The sequence below is a fragment of the Humulus lupulus genome, chromosome 6 (assembly GCF_963169125.1).
Source record: "Humulus lupulus chromosome 6, drHumLupu1.1, whole genome shotgun sequence".
NCBI classification, from domain to species: Eukaryota; Viridiplantae; Streptophyta; class Magnoliopsida; order Rosales; family Cannabaceae; genus Humulus; species Humulus lupulus.
Window position 1 is genome coordinate 149,146,415 of NC_084798.1, and position 21,469 is coordinate 149,167,883.

Below are 21,469 nucleotides of genomic sequence, written 5' to 3' on the forward strand. Positions count from 1 at the left end.
CTCTTAAGGGATTTCTCAAATTTTCATGTTTTCATCCCAAAAATTCACCAACACTTCCAAATTATGTTGAGATCCATTCTTTCTCAAAATATGTTGAAAAACTTGGTTATTTCTTCCCTTTCTTTGACATTTTCCTCCAAGTGCTCAATTCTTCCTGATATTCACAAAGACAAACAAACAAAGCATAAAGCCGCACTAAACGAAAGAAAAATAAGATAAAAGGCTACTTAAAACATCACCTAAACATGACAAAAACTAGACTCAACAAACTCCCCCAAACTTAACCTTTACTCGCCCTCGAGTAAAGACCAAGTTAAACTAACAAAAAGAAACAAACACAACACGAACAAGCTAAACCATCATTACCATCTACACTGCTTTGCCAAAACTCATGAAATCTCAATTGCAATATTAATAACCAGAATTTCAGCTCAATTGCCTTAAAGTCCAATTTGTAAAGTTCAATTAGGGAAATCAATAATATATCACGAAAATGACTACAACACTTGGACTCTATCATATATGCTCAACTCATTCCAGACAATTCCACAAACCAATTTTTCAATATGCTTGCATTACTTGACTTTCTCCACTAATGTCAATAACACGTTTTTTGAAATCAAAAGGACTTTCACGGGTTATAGAGTTAGGCTTAGGCAAGGGTAGATGAAATTGTCATTTAGGCTCAACATTACCATAAGCATATAAACTTTACACCCAATCTTGATATTCACAACACAATTTAACACAACCCAAAGATCCTCTTTATTTCCAAAGATTGAGAAATTTAAACACTAGAGATTTTTTTTATATACTATCTTTCCCCCAAACTTATGCATTTTAATGAGGACATCGAAAGAAAAGTAGTTTCTCTCAAATCTCTTTTTTTTTTTTTCAATCTTTTCTTGAAATTTTTTCTATTTCCAACACCAATACACAAGAGTAACACCCATTAAAAATCAATCCCCTTTTATATTTTATAAGCTCATGGTACAAATCTAGGAACTGAAAAATAATAAAGTATTCGGTTAAGCTCAAAACAAGTGTTTAACAATAAAAGTTAGACTTTTAGGCTCAAAGAGGGTATCTAGGGAAAATTAAATCAAGGTTGGCTTGAAAAGCACAATCGATCCAATAAAATTGCCTAAATCACTTTTCAAAACACATGTCATCAAGGATTTCGCCTCAAAGGCCAAATAAAGCAAGTTCTATCAAATTCAAATTGTCACACCACCAACCCTAGTCAAACATATATAATAAAATCCAAAATGTTGCATTTTCTAAACATATTAAAAATTTCCCACAAATCCTTTAAATTAAACTCTAAAACAATTGAACCAAGCACACAGTTGAATTCAATTTCCTTTTCACGGGCAAAGACAAAGCAACAACACACAAGAATGATGGCTTAACAGTTACACTAAACAACCACAGAAAATAACACAAGAGACTAAAAGCTAAACTAAACAACGCACAAAATAAGCTCCCCCTCAAACTTAAGATGCACATTGTCCCCAATGTCATAAAGAAAAGAACAGAGGAAGAGAACTTACCTGACGCCACATCAGTATGGCGAAGGAGGTGGCAGTGGGGGTTCAAGTCCACCCCTTGCATCCTTGAGAGCCATCGTGTCATACGAATGGAATTCCCTTCTCCTGTTGAGAATATTGAAACTATCCCCAATGTCATCGAAACCTTCAAACTTGCCACACAATAATCTTTTCACACGACGTCGAACTGTTCGAAATCGTTTTTTGGTCTTCTTCTTCTTTTTAACAATTGAATCTTGACAATTATTCACCACGTCAACTCTACAACAGGTAGGAATTTCAGTTGCTGTAAAAACATTAAAACTTATTTCCTCATTTTGGACTCGCAACCTTAGCTCCCCCTTTTGTACATCGATTAAAGCTCGTCCTGTGGCTAAGAATGGTCTTCCAAGAATGATTGGGACGTTGGCATCCTCCTCCATATAAAGTACAATAAAGTCTGCTGGGAAGATGAACTTGTCCACTTTTACCAAAACACCTTCAATAATACCCTGAGGATGTGCTATTGATCTGTCTGCCAACTGAAGAGTCATGTTGTAGGTCTTGCTTCCCCAAGCTTCAATCTTATAAACACAGAAAGCGACATTAGATTAATGCTCGCCCCCAAATCACATAGAACATTCATGCTCTCAAAATTCCCAATAGTGCAGGGTATTGTGAAACTTCCAGGATCACGCAGTTTCTGAGGAAGCTTCCTTTGTAGAATGGCGCTACACTCTTCAGCGAGCGCCACCGTCTCATAATCCTCCATCTTCCTCTTCTTGGACAGTATTTCCTTCATAAACTTCACATAACTTGGCATTTGTTCAAGTGCCCTGGCAAAAGGTATGTTAATGTGAAGTTTTCGAAAAATATCTAGAAACTTCGAAAATTGTTTGTCAAGTGTCTTCTTTTGAAGTCGCTGAGGATATGGAATCTTTATGTGATGCTCATAACTCACTGGTGACTGATTCTTCTTAAGGTCTTCAATAACCTCTTCTTCTACCTTACCCTCGTTCTCAACTTCAACTTTTGGTGCAGGTATAGACTTCTTGACTGGCTCTTCCAACTTCATCCCACTTCTCAAAGAGATCGCATTACACTGCTCTTTAGGATTCACCTCTGTATTACTTGGCAAATTTCCTTGAGGCCTACTTTGTAGCATATTTTCCAATTGACCAACTTGCATCTCAAGATTCCTGATGGATGAGCGAGTTTCTGTCATAAACTGAGTTTGAGTGTTGGTGAGGGTCAGTAATGCAGCTTGTAGTTCATTAGGCCTTTCCGGTGGAGCTTGATTCATTGACTGTTGAGGCCTAGGTTGTTGTGATGAAGAGGCTTGATGCATAGCTGGCTGAGGCATGTTGTTCTGAAATTGGCCCTGAAACTGAGGTTGCTAGCCTTGATTATTCTTCCAAGAAAAATTGGGGTGATTTCGCCACCCAGGATTGTAGGTATTGGAGAATGGGTTATTGAGTGGCCTTTGAAAGTTTCCCACCGCTTGAACTTGAGCATGATCCATCGGAGTGTTATTATTCATACTGATAGGGCACTGGTCGATAGAGTGAGAACCACCACACATTTCACACCTAACTGCCATTTGAACCGCATTAGCAGATACAATGCTCTGTTGTAACTGTTTTATCAAGGAGGCTACTTGTGCTGTTAGAGCAGTTATTGCATCCAGCTCATACACCCGAGCCACCTTTCTGAACCCCGATGATCTTTCCTCAGACCACTGATGATTATTTGTGGCCATGTCCTCCAGCAGCTCATAAGCACCAGTTGCACTCTTGCTCATAAAAGTACCACCTGCTGCAGCATCAATTATGGTTCTGGTTGTAGGACATAAACCATTGTAAAAAATTTGTACTAACATCCACTATTCAATGCCATGATGAGGACATCTTCTCAAGAGTTCCTTGAACCGTTCCCAAGCTTCATACAAAGACTCTCCATCATTCTGGCAAAAATTATTGATCTCTCCCCTCAATTTAGCAGCTTTAGACGGAGGGAAGAATTTTGACAAAAACTTCTGAGCTAGATCTTGCCAGGTGACAATAGAGTTTGGTTGCAACGAGTTCAACCAACTTTTAGCTCTATCCCTCAGAGAAAATGGGAAAAGTCTTAGTTTAATTGCGTCATCACTCACCCCATTGTATCTAAAAGTTCCACAAAGCTCCAAAAATTTAGACAAATGGGTGTGAGGATCTTCAGAAGGCAACCCATTAAATTGAACAGAGGATTGCACCATTTGTAGAATAGCTGGCTTGATTTCAAAATTGTTAGCCTCTACCGCTGGTGGGCGTAAACTATTTTGTACTCCCGTCAGAGTGGGCAGTACATAATCTCTCAGGCTCCTCTCAGCATTGTTCTGAGCCTGACCCCCTTTTACAATTCTAGGAATTAGAACATTCCTGCCATCCCCTTCATTCTGTGCAATCTTCACAGATTTCTGGGCCTCCCTCTTGTTCTTTCTGTTTTGCTTGCAGGACTTTTCAATCTCAGGATTCAAAGGAACAAGGTTGTCTGCTCCTCTTCTACTATGCATATAACACAGTTCACCTGAGATAGATAAATTAAGCAACTAAACAGATTTGAAACAAGAGAAATTAAAATCAAATTATAATAAAAATTAATTAGACAGATATTGATAATTATTTTCAGTCCCCGGCAACGGCGCCAAAAACTTGTTGCGATATTTTTGCTATGCAAGTGCACACAGTCGTAATTTGTAATAAAATGGTAAAAACCAAGTATCATCCTCAAGGACTGATTTATCAATTACCAGTCAATTAATTTCTCTTTCTATTTGATAAATTAAAATTCTTAATTTTTATAAACACAGCAAAAGAAACTATAAAGTGCGAAAACAATAATTGAAAATTAAATGGAATCACAACTAATAGTAAAACTTTTAATTTAACCACTGAAGAAACAATTAGGATATTTAATCTCATCAACTATCCTCCCTATTATGCCCTAATGCAAAGTATGAATTCTTCTTCTTTTTGCCTAATTCAATTAACAAGTTGATACAGCAGCCTATAATCATACTATGAATTATAAACTCAACCTAGGTGACAATTTCCTATATTTCTATTGTTAATTGAACCACAAAGACAGCATTAATCTTGACAACTTAATAAACAATTACACAATTAATTCAGATACTTTCGTTCCAAATTAGAATTATGTCCAATATAACCACAGCAGATTCAAATCTCACTTCTCAGATTTTGACTTAAAAACATATATATATGACTATAGATGGCCAATCAATAATCAGTCTATAAGAACAGGTTATATGGAATTGAAGAAGATTGAAGAAGAAGAGAATTGAAATTGCATTAGTTCATAATGGGGATTCAAGTGATTCAATTAAACATCCTAAACAGAAAATTAGTTCATAATCATAATGCTAATCACAAAAAAAATTAAAGATAACATCGGGAAGTAGAAGAAAAACATGTAAAAATACTCCAAGCCTTCAGCCTTCAAGCAAGAACTTCTCCCCAGTCCGTCCGTCCCTTCTTCTCTCTTTTTCGCCCTAATAAAACCTAGGCTTTAATTTTTAAAAGAGGCGGGTCGCGGCATTCCATGTACCATGCCGCGGCCCGTGTCTAAAATTCTGGGCAAATTGTTCTCTCCATGCCACGGCCTTAGTCAGCCATGCCGCGGCCCGTGTCGACGAATTCTGGGTTGATGCCCATCTATGCCGCGGCCTTCTCTAGCCATGCCGCGGCCCGTGGATCTCCTTCAAAACAATGGTTCTATTTCACCACCTAGCCGCGACTCAACTTTGCTCATGCCGTGGCTTTTTAGGGATTTCTCAAATTTTCAAGTTTTCATCCCAAAAATTCACCAACACTTCCAAATTATGTTGAGATCCATTCTTTCTCAAAATATGTTGAAAAACTTGGTTATTTCTTCCCTTTCTTTGACATTTTCCTCCAAGTGCTCAATTCTTCCTGATATTCACAAAGACAAACAAACAAAGCATAAAACCGCACTAAACGAAAGAAAAATAAGATAAAAGGCTACTTAAAACATCACCTAAACATGACAAAAACTAGACTCAACATCTTCTCTCTTTTCAAACCTCCCTAGATCTCATGTGCTGAGAATATCTAGAAAGCCTAAAAAATCAACCAGTGAATCCTACGTGCCCACACTCGTCCATGTTTGTTAGAGGAACGACTTGGAAGGCTAGGTGTGAGCTTTTGCTTGGATAGGAGAATCATTGATTTTACGAATAGACCCAAGGAATCTTAATATAGGCTCCAAGAGGTGAATCCTATGTGTTTATTTAATGTATATGTATATGTATGTTCTTATCAAGTATAAATAAAATTTTGAAATTCCCATCCCCTACCTTCTGCTATGTATTTTGATATTTTTCTATTTTAATACCAACACGTCGCACCTACATATTTTAGTCCAAAAGGCATTACCTTGTAATAGTATAAGCCTATGTCGATTCTAAAGCTTGTATGCTCCTCATCGGGAGGGTGCAACCATAAAAGTAAGGATTTCATGCCCAGCAGTAGCATCAACAAGTTGGTCGATCATTGGCAAAGGAAAACAATCTTTCGGACAAGCCTTGTTTAAATCTGTGAAGTTAACACAGATTCTCCATTTTCCATTGGTTTTTGGTACTAGACGGGGTTTGCAACCCATCAAGGGTAAAAGCCTTCTCGTATGAACTTGTTTTCCTTTAATATCTCAACCTCTTCCTTCAAAAACCTTGGATCTTTCTTTGTCGAGCGGCCTCTTTTTTTGTTGGACATGCTTAAAATTTTATTTATCAATATTCAAGGCATGGCTAATCATTGTTGGGTTGATGCCTATCATATCTTTGTGAGACCAAGAAAACACATCTTAGTTGTGTTTTAAAATACTTATGAGTTCGATCTTGACTACATCAACTAAGTTTTTTCCAACTTTTATAGTCTTGGTCGACTCTTCTTGGTCGAGTGGGACTTCCTCGAGGTCCTCAATTGGTCCCAGTCCAGTGACATAATCCCCAAAGCGAGGATCAAAGTCTATCTCATCATTTTGGGCAAGACCCTATTTGGACCTATTTATTGTTGGTCCAGCAAAAATCACGATGTTCATGATTGAGCCTTTTTTGGTAGAAGTGATGGAAGAATTATAGCATTCTCTGGCTTCCCTTTGATTTTCTTTATCACATCCTATTCCAGAATTCATTGGAAACTTCATTGTTAGATGAAAACTGGACTTCATTGCACTCAAATCAATAAGAATAGGCCTTCCAAGTGAGGCGTCAAATGTTGAGGGGAGATAGACCACAACAGAAGTTGCCATTACTGTGTTGTTTGTTGGTGCGTCTCCAACAATAACAACCAGTCTAAATGTTCCTGCTAGAGTTATTCCTTCTCCAATGAAACCATACAAGGCTTGTGTGCAGGATTCAATATCCCAATCATAAAGTTACATTCTTTCAAGAGTGGTCTTAAAAATAATGTTAACTCAAGAGCCATGATTAACCATTATTCAAGCAACAATCATATTAGCAATCTGTGCTTCTATTACTAATGGATCGTTGTGCAGGAACCTTATGTGATTGGTGTCTTCCTCGATGAATGTAATAGGATTGCATTCATACCGAGGCATATTTAGAGTACATTCCTTGGCGGCCAACACATCTTCACCAAGTTCATGATGTAGCATTCAAGCATATCTTTCTAGGGTATTTATGCTATCTCTAGCTAGGTGTGGTCCCCCACAAATTATGTTTAGTCGTGTTGCTACTGGAGCAGGCAGTAATGGTTGGGATGGTGCATTAGGAGTCCCTGTAGCCTGTGTGGTTTAGGAAGCTGCATCCTCCAATCTTTGTGGGAGGACCAGATCCACTTAAGGTTGAATAGTGGATGAGTCTAATCTCCTCCCTCCTGAAATTCAAGAGGGTGGAAGGTAATGATAGAGTGGCTTACGCCACTTACATGTTTCCAGATGAAGACTGGATTTGGTGGGTTGGGCATCCCACACTCGAGATGTTTCTACTGTGAGTTGGCATGAGTTCAGAGATTTGTTCAACCAGAAATACTATAGCATTTCCGTTAAGGTGGCAAAGGTGAATGATTTCACCGATCTGGTATAGGGCAGCATGATAGTTACTGAGTATGCCTTGAAATTTGACAGATTAGCAAAGTTTGCACAAATGCAACAAGGCAAGACAGGTTTGTTCAGGGTTGAATGCTATGATAGCTCGAGATGTGTGGATCACATCAGTACCTGGGGTGACAACTTATGCCCAGGTGGTTGAGAAGGCCCTCATAGATGAGGAGGCATAGAGCAAGATATGGAGGGAGAGCGCTGCAAGTTGGGATGTTTGAAGGGTAGTTCCCCCACTTACAGGATCTTATAGGGGCGGAGGCACCAGTGATTAGAAGAGGAAGACCCCTGACACCTTGACCACTGCCGGTCCTGATAGGAGGGGTCATGGTGTCTAGGGTGGCTACCAGGGCTGCGGTGAGACATGGGGAAGCTACCCGGAGTGTGCTAGATGCAGAAAGCGTCATCTAGGAGAATGCCGCATGAAAGCCTGTTACTTGTGCGGGGTGATTGGGCATCTCAAGAAAGACTGTCCGACTTTGAAGAAAGAAGAACCAATAAAGGCAGACAACTTGACTCTAGCTCGAGTGTTTGCCTTGACTAAGGCAGAGGCAGAGGCTAGTCCCTTCATGGTGACAGGTTAGCTTTTTAGCGCTGGCACTTCATATACTGTATTGATTGGCTCTGGTGCTACATATTCATTTTCTTTTTGAAAAATGATTGATAGATTGTGTAAGCCTAGTGAGTATTATACTGCAGGATTTGGGACTATACTGGCTACAGGGGAACTGATAGTTTCTAGGAGATGGATTAGAGCACTGCGAGTGATGGTGGACAGCAGGGAACTATCAGTAGACTTGATTGAGTTAGGTATGGAGGACTTTGACATGATTTTGGGGATGGATTGGTTAGTCAGGTATGGGGGGACTGTAGACTGGAAGAAGAAGATGGTGACATTTGAGCCCAAGGGTGAGGACCCCTTCGTTTTTGTTGGTAGTATGGATGGACCTCACATTCCCATGATATCACTGTTGAGGGCTAGAGACCTATTACGAGGAGGTTGTATAGGTTTTCTAGCCAGTGTGGCGGATACCACTAGGGTCATGCTAGTGGGACCTGGGGAGACTAGACTGGTACGTGAGTTCTTTGATGTGTTCCCTGAGGACTTATCGGAACTGTCGCTACACCTGGAGATCAAGTTCGTCATTGAGTCAGAACCATGTATAGAATCGGTGTCGAGGGCACTGTATAGGATGGCTCCGACATAGTTGAAGGTACAATTACAGGAGCTATTAGACCTGGGACTCATCAGACCTCGCTTCCCGCCATGGAGTGCTCTAGTTTTGTTTGTGAAGAAGAAGGATGGGACCCTGAGGATGTGCATAGACTACAGGGAGTTGAACAAATTGAATATTAGGAACAAGTACCCACTACCGAGGATAGATGGCCTATTTGATCAGCTTTAGAGTAAGAAAGTATTCTCAAAGATTGATCTTCGATTTGCTTATCACTAGTTGAGGATCAAGGACGAGGATATCCCGAAGACGGCCTTCCGCATGAGGTACGAGCATTATGAGTTCTTGGTCATGTCATTTTGATTGACCAATGCCCCACCAGCGTTTATGGATTTGATGAACAAAGTGTTCAAGGATTACTTGGATCAATTCATGATTGTATTCATCGATGACATCTTGGTTTACTCTTGTTCAGAGGCAGAGCATGAGCAGCATGTCCAACTGGTATTGCAGAGGTTAAGGGAGCACCGGTTGTATGCTAAATTTAAGAAGTGTGAGTTATGGCTACTAGAGGTGATGTTCCTTGGACATATTGTTAATGGAGATGGGATTAAGGTAGATCCGGCCAAGGTAGAAGCAGTTAGGGATTGCCCGAGGCTAAGGAGTGCCTCGAAGGTTAGGAGTTTCCTTGGGTTAGCAGGATATTACAGGCAGTTCGTGGAAGGGTTTTCAAAGATCGCCACACCATTGACTGAGTTGAGGCGGAAGAATGTGAAGTTCGCATGTTCAGAAAAATGTGAGGGTAGTTTCCAGGAACTAAAGAGATGATTGATTACTACTCCAGTGTCGAGTCTTCTTTCAGATGGGGATGAATTTGCGGTGTACTGCGACGCATCGAGAATGGGGTTAGGGTGTGTATTGATGAATAGTAGGAAGGTTATTGCCTACGCATCACGGTAGTTGAAGGAATATGATCAATGGTACCTTACCCATGATTTATAACTAGCAGCGGTGGTATTCACACTTAAAGTGTGGTGACAGTATTTGTATGGAGAGAAGTGCGAGATATACACCGATCACAAGAGTTTGAGGTATTTCTTCACTCAGAAGGACCTAAATATGAGACAGAGACGTTGGCTAGAGTTGGTAAATGATTATGACTGTGACATCCTTTATCACCCAGGGAAAGCCAATGTAGTGGCAAGCGCTCTGAGTCGGAGGGGCCCATAACAGTTGTTTAGCTCGAAACAAATATTGAAGGAATTGGCTGAAGATATGACCAGAGCAAGGAGAGAATTGGTAGTGGACCAGTTGGCCAATATTACACTGCACTCCACTCTCTTGGAGAGAATAAAAGAGGGCCAGATGGATTATACACGGTTGGAGGAGATTAGAGGGGATGTCCTGGCTTGAGTAGCTAAGGATTATTCCATTTCGGAGATGGGTTTGTTGAGATATAAGGATCAGATTTTTGTTCCGATGGATAAGGGCATCAGACGAGAGATTCTCGATGAATCTCATACTACACCATACTCACTACATCCAAGCACCACAAAGATGTATCAGGATCTACAGTTGTTGTACTAGTGGCCTGGGATGAAGAAGGATGTAGGCAATTACGTAGCAAAATGTTTAACCTATCAGTAGGTGAAGGCAGAACACCAGTAAAAAATCAGGATTCTAACAACCTTTAGGTATTCCCAAATGGAAGCAGGAAGATATTAGCAAGGACTTTGTAGGAAGCTTGCTTAGGACGGTGGGGTAACATGACTCGGTATGGGCGATAGTAGACAGATATACCAAGTCAGCTCACTTTCTGCCAGTGAGGACAACCTATACTGTGGACCAGTATGCGAAGCTGTATGTGAGGGAAATCGTACGTCTCCATGGGGCTCCAAAGTTTCTAGTATCGGACCAAGATCCCATATTTACTTCCAAGTTTTGGGGAGGTTTGCAGAAGGCTATGGGGACTTAGTTAAAGTTCAGTACAACCTTTCATCCTCAGATAGACGGGTAGTCTCAGAGGATATTTTAGATATTGGAGGACATGCTTAGAGCATGTGTGCTAGACTTCGAGGGGTCTTGGAGTAAGTACCTCCCGTTGATTGAATTTTTAAACAACAACAGTTATTAGTCAACAATTGGATTAGCCCCATACGAAATGTTGTATGGGACGAAGTGTAGGTCCTCCATTCATTGTGTTGAGATGGGGTAAAGGAAGTATTTGGAATCGGAGATGGTTCAAAAGACTAATGAAGCTATTGAGAAGATCCGAGCTTGAATTCTCGCTTCGTAGAGCAGACAAAAGAGCTAAGCTAACCCTAAGTGTAGGGACGTGGAGTTCCAGGTAAGGGACCATGCATTTCTGTGAGTTTCGTCGTTGCAAGGAGTAAGGTGATTTGGGAAGAGGGGCATGTTGAGCCCTGGATTCGTAGGACCTTTCAAGATCCTACAGAGGATCGGGCATGTAATCTATAGATTGGGTCTGCCCCCATAATTATCAGGAGTTCATGATGTGTTTCACATCTTAATGCTTCGAAAGTATGTGTCAGATACGACCCATGTATTAAAATATAAGGATCTGGAGCTACACACGGACTTGCCTTATGAGGAGTGACCAGTTCAGATTGTAGACATGAAGGACAAGGTTCTAAGAAACAAGACGATTCCTCTAGTCCAAGTCTTATGGAGGAATAGCAAGGTCGAGGAAGCGGCCTCGAAGCTATAGTCGGCTATGCGGGATCAACATCCCGAGTTATTTAGGTAAATTTTGAGGATGAAATTTTCAGTAGGAGGGGATAGATGTAACGTCCCAAAAATGCTTATAAGGCTTAGTGCCTTGATTAGCGTGCGGGATGCCATACTTAGATATATATATATATGTGTGTGTGTGTGTGTGTGTGTGTGTGTGAAATTGATTGATTGAATGTGTGACTACGTGGCATACATGATTTATATGGTAATATGAATGTAGGCCCGTTCTTGTTAATAGGGGCATATTTTTAATTTTGGCCTATTGAGGGCATAAACATGATTATGTGTGTGTGTTTTGTTTGAGAAAACGGTATTGTGGACATATAATTGAGACATGTGGTCTAAGACAGTCCTAGGGAGCGGATTAGCTTAATAGTCACAACAAGGTCTAATACTCGGCTCGGGGTGATCCTAGGGGTATTTCAAGGACTTGGTGTGTATTTGGAAATTATTGGTTAACGAACAATTATTTGGTGATTATTTGGGCATGTCGGGATTAATTGGGGAATCATAGGAATACTCAAGGAATTAGCCGGGTGTAAAAAATGATAGGATTACCCTTGGAGGCATTAAGTAGCTAAAGGTTAACATAGGGGTAATTTGGTCATTTAGATGATAGACTTAGATTTGGCTTGGGGGCAATGGAAATAACTAGAACATCTCTCAGCATTCTCTCTCAGCTCTCTCCCACGTTTTCTCTCTCTCTCCTTCTCTTGGTGATAGGTTGGAAGATTGAACAGAAGGGCACCAATTCTTTGAAGTTTGGGGCTGAGAATTGAGGAATCAAGCTAGAAGCACAATTGGAATTAGCTCAGGGGATTGAAATCTCAATAGAGGCAAGCTTAACTCTAGTTCTTGATGAATTCCAGCCATGGTTTAAGTGTTTTTCTAGGATTAAGACTCTAGTGTTGATTTTGTGTTTGAGGGTGTTTAAAGGGGGTTTTGATGACTACTTTTGTGATGGTCTTGTGTTGCTGATGAAATTTTGTGGTTAAAATGGAGTGGATATAAAATTTAGGTTTTGATTTGGATAGATTTTTAGGGATTGGTTCGAGAAAAACATTGGGAAATTTCTAGGTTTTGGCCTCGAGCCGCGACCCTGTTCTTCAGGTGTCGCGACCCGTATGAACCAGAAGGCTTGGGAGCCTCTGAAACCAATAAATCGTCGTGGCTCAAATGGGGAGCGTCGCAGCTTGTGTCCCCCTGAAGAGAGCCCAAGGCTCTCTGACTTGTAGTGCGCTGCATCCCTAAGGAGTTGGGTCGCGCCTCAAATAGGGATTAAGAGCTAGAATAGGGTTTTAAGCTTGGGAACCCAAACCTAAGTGCTCGAGAAGGATTCTACTACCCGGTTTAGAAGAATTCTAGGTCCCGGAGGCTAGTATGTTATTCTAAATCATTTAATTGGTTTATGTTTTAATGGTTACCAATTATTTCTTTGTTAATAGTGTTAACGTTAAGGCTTGGGATTGAGGATCGTGCTCAAGACTGTCTCACACCTTCAGCTCGGGACTTGAGGTAAGAAAACTGCACCGGGGTTTTGAGTGGGGCTTAGGCCCCTATTAATGAATATGTTTTGATTGTGAATATATTTTTATCTGAGAATATTTGGATAGGCATGCTTGTTTATGTTGCCTCTGATTGCTTGTTGTGCAATGTATATTTGTGATGATATCTATTCTGAAGGTCGGCATAAGGGCGCTGGGGCAGATATCAAATGTGCAGAATGCAGCCCGACCTAAGCGTACCGGGGTAGGCTATAAGACTAGAGGACTCGGCCTAAGGGCACAATTCCTGAACATTATACAATAAACAGAAGTGTTGTTTGCAGTTAACTAATTGTATTGACTGATGTGATTGGTTTATGTGTTTGTTTGGGCTGAATATTACTCTTAAGCTTATTGCTTATATCCTATTGCTGATTGAACTTATTGATCTAAGTTTATTGTGCATATGTTGTGGCTTATTTGGGCTTGTTGAATTAAGTTTTCTTGCTGAGCCTTGGCTCATGGGTGCTATGTAGGGCAGGTAAGGGAAAGGGAAAGCTAGACCAGTCGTTAGTTGGAGAGCTTTAGGGGTAGTGGGTACATCAACAGCTACTCGATCGCCATGGCCGAGGGATTGATAGGGACTCAAGCCAAAATTTATTTTGCCACTTAGGCTGGCTTTAGTTGTAATTATTTTGATGGTTGTAATTGCCTTGTAAACACCTTTTTGGGATCCCATGTACAAACTCTTACTTTTTAATGAAACATAACTACTTTATGATAAAAATATTTTAACCTTAATCTGTTAATTACCTTAGTAGCATGTTTATGTCCAAAAGACTTGATTATAAAGCTCTGTACTATTTAAAATACACAGTGTAATGGTTTTGGCTATCCAGGGCAATACAATAACAAACACTCAAGTAGGCATTCAATCCATCTATGCGGTCATAGAGCAACACGAGCGCATACCACACTCATTTCTTTCAAGCAGCTATAGAGTCATCCAAGCGTATATCGCGCTTCCAGATTGGCCCAGCCATAACGGCCTACATTCCGCATGCTCATGCCGACCACGATTTATCAGCCAAGCTTTCCAATTAGATACAAACATATATGTATTTCCAACATAACACAAATATAAATAATACATTCATTCATGTTTAAACAAACAATCCAAGTGTGGTTATAACCACGCTCAATAACTGGGGCCCAGGCCCTAATCTCAACACAGGTTCAGTTTTCTTACCTTGAATCCTGAATAATCAGGTAAAGGGACCATGAGCACTATCCTTTCCTCCCAAGCCTTGCAGTTCCTCTAGTCACAACATAATAAGAAATATCCAACAAGAACTAAACCAATTAAGAGCTTTAAGATAGAGCCCTAGCCCTCGGGCCCTCATATCCCACTAAACTTGGTAGTGGAATCGTTCCCGAGCACTCTGATTTGGTTTCCCGAAACTCAAAGCTGCATACATAAAAATTCCCATTTACCATCACAGTGTCCCACACCTACTCCACCGTCCCACGCTAGGCCGAGAGGCCACTCTGAAATTCCAAGCATTTTGCGTTGCGGCGGCCACCACTAAGGGCAGTGGTGCCCCACTTGGCAAAGAGCTAACACATAAATTTTTCCCATTTTGAGCAGTGGCGCCAGCTTCAAACGAGTCACAACACTCCTACCAAGCGTCGTAGTGCTACTGTGAAAACCCAGAAAACTTGCGATTTCAAAAATCGCAAACCGACCCCAAAATCAAATCCAACAGCTTTCGAACAATGTTCGATCATAGAACGCCTTTAGAAACTTAGACTTTCAACAAATAACAACCAAGAACCTCAAAAACACTCTAAAACACAAAGAAGCCCAGAGATTAACCTAGAACACACCAAGTTAAATCAAACGCTTCAAGTTCATAATTTACCTCTAAGATAGATGAATTCTCAGTTGTATTCCTAGCCTTGGCTGCTTCCAATCCCAGAACAAAACTGAATTCTCTCTCTAAAAGCTTAAATTCACTACAAGCTCCTTCACTTTAAGTTTGAACCATGGGTGTCCTAGTGAGTATGCTTGAAAATAACAAAGGAGAGATGGAGAAGGTATTTTCTATGTGAATGACGAGGTGCCCAACACTTAACCAAATTCTCACTCAGCCCAATGGTCAAAAGACCATAATACTCCTCAATACAAAGAATCCCATAATAAACTCCCAAGGGCACTTTGGTCCTTGGATACCATTCCCCACCAAACTTCAATTACACTTAAAATTCCCAATTAAATCTCTTAATCCTCCAAATACCAATATCTTTTCCAAGTATATCCCATATCCCCGGTAATTCACTAAATTATCAAAATACCCCTAGGCTCATCCTAAGTTGAGTATTAATCCCCGTTGTGATTTTTTTGCTAATTTCTCCAAAGGACCATCTTGTGCAGAATATCTAATATATATCCCCCTAATAATGTTGTCACAAACATATAACACATATAAATACAAGTATACCATCAATGGGTCAAAATTACAAGCATGCCCCTTTTTAACAAAAGTGGGCCTTTAAGCATATTTTATAAACTTAAACATGCATAATAAGCCATATTATAATATTACTCATGTAATTCACATAATCACATAAATATTCAATGAAACCACAAATAAATCCAATTAGGCCCTCCCGGCCCACTAATCTATGCACTAAGCCTTATTAGGAAATTTGGGGTGTTACAACTATCCCCTCTTAATAGAAATTTTGTAACGCCCCAATTTCTTGAAGCGTCAACTGACTATTACCATAATTGATTTTGAATTAAAATCACCTTTTTTTTATAGAAATTTCATCATAAATACAAACCAAACATTTAAAAGGAATGAAACTCCAGAGTTTCGTACTTATCATAAATAAAGTAAAATAATCAACCTTTTAATCCAGTCAATAAAATAAGAACATCATTATGCAAATGCTTAATAAATTTCCATAGTAAGCCTGATCCCTTATGGTCGTTACATCCTTGACATGTACGCCCTCCACCAAAGCTCTCCAACTTATTGCGTTGTAACCACATATTTGCCTTTACCTGCAGCACAGAGTACCCATGAGCCAAAGCCCAGTAAGAAGAGTCGTGTAGGACACAACCCCATAATCTTAACCAGGAATTTCAATCAATAACTTAGAAACACAATTTAAATGAACTATTATATCATAACACCACATTAAAAAAAATCGTAGCCCAAGTCATGTTGGACGAGTGCAGTGAGCACATAGTAATGTAAGCATGCATTTTAAACATATCATAAACAAGTAGTTTCGTAACGTAGACATGCATTTTATAACGTAAGCATGCCACACAGTTATCACATATACACAAAAACACATAACCACAATTGCATGCAAGCTATTTAACATAATCATACACTAGCATATCCATACATTAACATACACATATTGTATAAGACGAATTCTACCATAGACTACATCAAGCATACACCTTGTGTGCAGGTGTTCACTCTTCTTACCTAAAAAGCAGCAGTGATCCGCACACTCTAATGTCTAGTAGTAGTTTGTAGAATTTTAAATTCATAGAAATAGTTATGGATTTTACAAGTTTAACTTATAGTTATGGATTTTACAAGTTTAACCTATAGTTTAGAAATATTAATTTTAACATAAGGTTTGATTAATATAGCTGTTCTTAGAAATATTATTTATTATAACCTAAGGTTTAGATAGAATAATTAAGAGTGTGACACTTGTCACATGTATGTTTATTTAAGGATTTAAGGATTTTAGATGAATAAATAGATCTAGAAGCTCTAGAACCTTCCAGCAGCTATTTGGATTACATTTTACTTGGTCAAAGTTGTTTTAACAAACTTCAAGTGTGCTAAAAATGTGCAATAACGTGTTTAAAATATCAGCATATGTCGATATATCGTAGCTATAAGGGTCGATATGTCGCCTAAGGTTGATACGGAAAACTCAACGACTTCGCACGAACAAACTACGGAGGCTTGGGAATATGGGGAAGGCGATATATCGGCTCTACACACATATTTTGAAACTTTGTGGAATTGAATTAAAAACAACCCTCAACAACCTTGAATTGAACCTGAACATTTTGAACGAGTTGTGGGCATCTGTTGAATGAAAAATTATTCAATTTATATTCATTTATTTATTCTTTTTAAAATTGGTTAGTTTCACTCCTTGCACTCTATAAATAGGACCTAGTACTTAGCCATTTCATTCATCATTCAAGCATTCTTCAGAGCCTCCAAGCTGCTAAGTTATTTTAGAGAGAAAACACTAGGATTTTGGGATTAAAATCTTTCAGATCTAAGCTTTTCTAAAAACTTGGGAAGTAAGATAGAGTGGTATTTTGGTATTGAGGTGTAGATCAAAGTTTTAGCCTATCAAGGTATTCTTATCCTCAGGTTTAATCCATCATAGTTCTTTTATTTTCTTTCAAATCCTAACTTGATTTTGTGGCTTCTTGGTTAGGTATTTAAGTTTCTTGAAACTTAAGGTTTTTTTGGTAAGTTTCTATCTTAATGGTTTAGATCTCCTTTTCATCTCCATTTCTTTAGAAACTTATGATTCTTACTGTTTGGTTTTAGGAGTTTTCCAATCTCGTTCTTGTCTCCAATATCTCGGTTTTTTGTAAGGAATATAGGTTAGATTATATGTATTATGATATGATATGCTATAGTGCTATGTTATATATATGTATATGAATATGTTTTATGTTATAGTCACTTGGGTATTATAGTTGCTTAGATAGAAAATCAAATCCCAAGATTTTATCATTATCGTGGATTAGAGTTATAATTAAACCTACCTCGATTGGCAGATTGAGGGACTCTAAAAATGTGATTTGGATATTTTAGAGAAAATAACAAAAAAATAAATAAGAATAATTTGTTTGCAAACTGACATTTACAGCAAACTTACAACCCTAATTTCAATTTTGCCCATTTTTGCCGATGTTGAAGAGAAGTTGTTGCTGCCTATTTCTCAATGGATGGTGGTGCAAAATGATCGATTAACAGATTAAAGCCAGACCCACCAACACCAAAATGATCAAAAACACCTTTTTTTGTGTATAAATTATAATCTCCAGTATTGATATTTTGAAATACCTATACCCACCAACTAGGTTCAAAAGTTAAAATGTCCACCCACCATAAATCATTCAAACACAAACCAGCAACCCACAAAAATTAAGAAGAAGAAAAAAAGCTTACCATAAAATGGAACCTCATTCACACGTTCATGGGGTTTTTGGTATCCTTTCCTCTTTGCTAAAGAGTTATGATTCCTCCCCATGGTTCTCCACCACATGGTCATGGCTTGGTTGTATGAAACTCAGGTAGAAATCCACCACAGATGCTCGGCGTTTAGCTCGGATGTGGAGATTTCAAGCGCACTTCCAATCAGATCTCCTCCACACATCTAGTAAGATTTTCGTATGAAGAAAAAGCACCAATTTCACCTCCCCAAATTTAAACTTCAAGTGTGAAAGTAAACCCTAAAATCCCAATCTACCCGACCCCAAAGTATTAATCATTTTTTTTATTTACTTTATTTTCTATGTTCGTAATTCATTTTCCTTAAAATTAAATTTCCATGTCAGCGAGAGAAATATCCAAATCACATTTTTAGAGTCTCATGTGTCATCCAAAATCATGTAAAAAAAGGCCACATCATTTTCCCGTTAAAAAAAATGAATGGAATTTGACGAAAGTCCTAATTTACATGACTGTGAGAAGATCGGGGGGATTTTTTAACGGCCTAAAAAAATCAGGGGGCACGATAATGCATGTGTAATAGTTCGGGGGAAAAAAATCCTAAATAGCCTTTATTTTTTTTTATTGTAATTAGTGAAAATCTTTTTTCAAATGAATAAAGTTGTTATTTTTTAAATTGCATGTATGAGTTTGATTTTTTCCTGCAATCATAATAAATTTAGAATAAATTCCATAAATAATGACTGAGTTCGATGAGGGTGGTTAGAAATAAACTTAGAAAATAATAAAGATGGCTTATTGTTCTAAGTATAGAAACAAACCCTAATTTATAAAGATGACTTACATAATTTTTCATAAGAAATCATAACTGATATGTCCGAGTTATGTGTGCTTAGACTAAGTTTTACAATAGAACCTATTAGGGTAAATTCTAACGTGTTTTCTCAAATGTTAGAACTTTGGTGAAGATGTCGCTACTAAGGTCTACAAGCATGAATGACAATGCCTCCAGCACCGTCAAGGAGACTCACGAAGCCCTTCTAGTCCGAAGAAGGGGGACGTGTGCTACTAATGTTGCTACCAATAGAAATGCACCACCTCGGTGAACAACACCACTAAAATTATCCAGCTATGTTGACAAGTGGAAGAACTACTACAACAACAATGACAACAGCCTCAGCAGCAACCTCAGCCAGCGGCTCAAGCACCCCAGCAAGTAGGATATCCATATGGGGATGGCTGGTGAACCATGCGCCTTATCTAGCTCAGTACATAGAGCCAATCTACGAGCGCTTTCATAAGCAGCACGCTCCAAACTTTGAATGGACAACTGATCCCTTTGAGGCAGAAGAATGGCTCAGGAATGTAGAACCTATTCTAGCACACATGAACCTCGGCAACGCGGATCGCATATCCTACGTTTCGTCTCTTCTGAAGAAGGATGCTAGAATCTGGTGGGATTTAGTACACCAAACTCATGATGTCACCACCATGACTTGGACTAGATTTGTGGAGCTATTTCACAAAAAGTATTACAACTCGGCTGTCATCGCTAAAAGGGTTGAAGAGTTTGCCAGTCTGAAGCAGGGCAATTTAATGGTAGTCGAGTACGTTCGACAATTTGATCGGTTAGCCAAGTTTGCACTAGAGTTAGTTCCAACCGATTTCTTGAGAGTTACAAAGTTCACCAGGGGACTCAGACCTAAGATTGAGCTAGGAGTCAAGCTCACAAACCCTGGAATCACTTCATACGTCGATGCTCTAGAAACGGCTATAGAAGTGGAAAGGCTCCAAGAAAATGTTAGTGAGGAGGAGGTAAGCAAGTCTGAACCCAAACAATAGAATCAGACTCAAAATAGTAGAAACAAAAACAACCCTTAGCACAAAAAAAATAATGGGCAGAAAAGAAAGCATCTTGATAGTAAGCAAACCGATATTGACAAAAGAGTACAAAATAACTGTAATAATAGGTTAGGATATGTGGAATTCCCTCAATGCTCCAAATTCTATAAAAGACATCATGGGGAGTGTCGTGCAAACACCAAGGGTTGTTTCAATTATGGCCAGGAAGGTCATCAAAAAAAGGAATGTCCACAACTCAAAAGAGAAGAAAAGAGGGACAACAAGAAGGTTCCGGCCAGAGTCTTTCCCTTGACCCAGGGTGAAGCTGAAGCTAGTAAAAAAGTGGTCACAGGTAAATTTCCTATCCTCAATAATATATGTTCACTATTGTTTGATTCGAGAGAAACACACTCATACATCTCATTAGGAATTATAGAAAAATTAGACAAACCTTGTGAAAGATTTAGAACTAGGTTTGTTACGGAACTGCGTTCGGGCAAAGTAGTTCTATCATCACAAATAGTACAAGGTGTATCGATCAAAGTTGAGGGCACGAAACTAGAAGGAGAGTTAATAGAGCTAGAGATCAAGGACTTTGACATAATACTCGGCATGGATTGGCTAGCAAGGCATGGCGCAGCCATTGACTATAGGCATAAGCAAGTGACGTTCGAAACTCCTGACAGTCAGAAACTATGTTTTATGGGAAAGGATTCAAGACTGCGGAGACCACTTATCTCATCTCTCAAAGCTCAGGGGATGATAGAGAAATGGTGTCACACATTCTTAGGAAGTGTCATTGATGTGGCACAAGAAACACCACTAAAGGTTGGAGACATCCACATTATAAAGGAAATTCCAGAGATATTTCCTGACGACTTACCAGGGTTATCGCCTGCTCAGGAAATTGACTTCACAATCGAACTAGTACCGAGAACTGAGCCTAACTCAAAGGCACCATACCGGATGGCATCAACAGAACTCAAGGAATTAAAAACACAGTTGCAAGAACTCTTAGACTTTAGTTCATATGACCGATCCATTCACCATGGGGAGCACCGGTTCTATTTGTTAAGAAGAATGATGGAAGCATGCGGATGTGTATCGATTATCGTGAGCTGAACAAGGTGACAATTAAGAATATGTACCCGCTACCCCAGATTGATGACTTATTTGATGAACTCTGAGGAGCGACTGTATTTTCAAAGATTGATCTATGGTTCGGTTATCATCAGCTGAAGGTAAGGGAAGAGGATATACCAAAAACAACTTTTAGAACTCGATATGGACATTATGAGTTTATAGTT

The 21,469-nt window shown here is 39.2% G+C and overlaps 1 non-coding gene across 1 annotated transcript; it reads left to right on the top strand.

Annotated features, from left to right (window-relative positions):
* Window positions 1-3,418: 3,418 nt before the first annotated feature.
* On the top strand, window positions 3,419-3,525 carry LOC133787264 (small nucleolar RNA R71). The gene has a single exon (XR_009872294.1). It is a non-coding gene; the product is annotated as a small nucleolar RNA R71 (small nucleolar RNA).
* The last annotated feature ends 17,944 nt before the right edge of the window (window positions 3,526-21,469 follow it).